We start from the raw sequence: 2,614 nt of genomic DNA, 5'->3' as shown, positions 1-2,614 counted from the left end.
TAGACCAGGCTGGCCTCGAACTCACAGAGATCCTCCTGCCTCTGCCTCCCGAGTGCTGGGATTAAAGGCGTGCGCCACCACCGCCCGGCTTAATAAATCTTTTTTTTAGTGGCATGTTTGTTAAAGGTATTTCACAAATTGTGTGTGTGCGCATGTCCCAGGTGTGCTAACCCCTGTGTGTACATACAGAGACCAGGGGCTGCCACCGGAAATCCTTCTTTATTGTTTTCCGTCTCATTTTTGAGATGTGATCTTCCCACTGAACTTCTCTCTGCCCTTCCAGCTAGTCCGGCTGGTCAGCGAGCCCCGAGGATGCATGGGCTTCACCTTCTCGGTACCATGTTTGTAAGAGCACACCTGGCTCTCACGTGCATGCTGGGGATCTGAATCCAGGTCAAGGGGGTTACAGAGTATCCACAGCATCCACCAGGAGGTTAGAAAGAGAGGCCGGCTGGCCACACAGGGTCTGCCACCTGAGGACTGACAAATGTTAGGGGCTTAGCTTGGTTTCTAAATCCAGTTTGACACTCTGCTCCAGAGGACTGGCTTCCCAGTTGCTACTTTTTCTGAGACAAACAGCCTTCCTCCCTAGGGAGGCTAGACCGTGCGAGGTTGTGACGTCTGTACAAGCATCCCTTAGTCAGGAGGGAATTGGATGTGAAAAGTGAAACCAGGACTCAGGCAGAGCACAGGACCAGAAAACATGGATAATGGAAGGGGTGCCCACCGGTTTTTATTTAGTGTTGGCAGAAACTAGGGTGGAAATGGTTTTAAAAGGAAGAAGTGGCAGTTGAGGGCTGGGCTGTGCCCAGGGGTGAAAACAGGGAACATCACCTAGACAGGTTCTGTCTAGATAGAAACAAGGTTCCCTGGTGTTGGGACGTGGTGTTCTGGGTTACTAGAGTTTGGAGGGCAGATGAGATGCCCTCTTGAGAGGTGGGATTATGAGTTGGTGACAATGGTGCTGACAGACCAGGAGTGAGACAGACAGACTTCCCACAGGAAGAGGGGTTGTGGCTAGGTAATGAAGGAGGCACACTTCCAAGATTGTCAGCTTCTTCCTCAACCCCCTGATCTGAGACAGAAGCCTGGCTGCTGAAAATGAAGGCCTTGTGGGCTTCTGTCTCCACCAGCAGTATATTATACTCCAGTATAGAGAATAAGGGGAACCTACAGTCATTTGTTAGAAAGAGGTCGAAGGGAAAGCAGAGTATTTCCATATATGACAGGGAGTTGTGTCAAATTCTGTCCCTGTAGTGCAGATATTATGGTGTCATTGCAGGTCGGAATAGAAACATAAGCAGTGTTTTTGAGGATGCGTTTCCCTTCTCTTTATGGACGAGGGCCAGGCTCTTGTTCTGGTACCCCAGGGATACCTTGCTCTTGTGTTTTAGGTCCTGCCCCATTGAGAGAACAAGTTGAAAGCCGAGGGTGTGAAGTCCCAGGTTCTTAGTGGCAAACACCACAAGAAAAAGAAAGAGTGAGAATGGGGGACAGACAGACAGAGTTGGGGGACGTGGACGGACTGGGGGTAGGAGGGCCGCTCCCTGGAAAGCGACAAGTCTTACAACACCTGGAAGGAGAGAAAAACCGTCCTTCCATGGGTGTGTGTGATAGAAGCCTGAGTTCACATGTGGTAAGATGTAGCCTCATGTGGAATCCCTGAGGACTAGGTTAGAAAGACTTCTGGAAGTTTCTTGCTACTCTTCGGAGGGCATCAGAGCCCTCAGGCCTGCTGCACTTGTGTGATAAAAAGGTTAAAGACAGAAACACTGGGAAGGGAACATTAAGCCCTGGGTCTGGGCGGATGGCAGCCCGGGAGAAAGTGAACAGATCCCCTTGCCAGCAGAGCTTTGGCCGTGGAATCCAGGAACCCTGGACTCTGCCCAGGCAGACCCCACATCTGGATTTTGATATGGACTTGAGCCCCGGAGCTACGGGAGGTTCATTTCCGGGCCAGATGTAAATACAGACCATTTGGCCTGTGCTCCTGGATTCAGTCCCTGCTTCAGAGGCATATGCCAAGACGTGACTAACTAAAGGGCATGCCTTTATCTTTGAATTCTGTGCCGTACGGTGCAAGGGTTGTAGGCCCGGCCTTGCTGAACTCCGCTCAGTTCCAGTCAGCTGGAGCTTCCTGCATCAAGAGCCTCAGACAGGGAAGTGTTAGAAATTTCCAGTCAATCAGAGTTAGGCTTAACTTTGGTCTCCTTTGATGACAGCAGCACAGGAGATAAGCCAGCGGCAACACCATTTTAGTTCCCAACTCCACATAAGCCAATCCTAGAGGGAGGTTGGGGGGCATGCCTGGGCCCTCTGCCTCTTGAAGTTCACTGTGAGCAGCAACACCAGTCCCTGGCTCTGCCATCCTCCTGGACTGCCCTTGCCTTGGGCCAGCACTGCTGGCCCAGGAGGACTCAGTGTAGCATCCCCCACAAGGCTGCAGGGACCCAAAGAGTCAGGTGGTATCTCTCCATCTCTCCCTTCTCTTTAAGCCTCTCCCTGCCTCCACCACACACCCTCTCCCCAAAAGGAGGATAGCTGCCACTCTCTTCCCTAAACTCCTGCCTGTTCCCAGCCGAAGGCAATTTTGAGGGTTGCTGTTTTGTTTTCA

Source organism: Microtus ochrogaster, linkage group LG5 (assembly GCF_000317375.1).
Source record: "Microtus ochrogaster isolate Prairie Vole_2 linkage group LG5, MicOch1.0, whole genome shotgun sequence".
Taxonomy (NCBI): domain Eukaryota; kingdom Metazoa; phylum Chordata; class Mammalia; order Rodentia; family Cricetidae; genus Microtus; species Microtus ochrogaster.
This window is presented reverse-complemented; position numbering follows the sequence as displayed.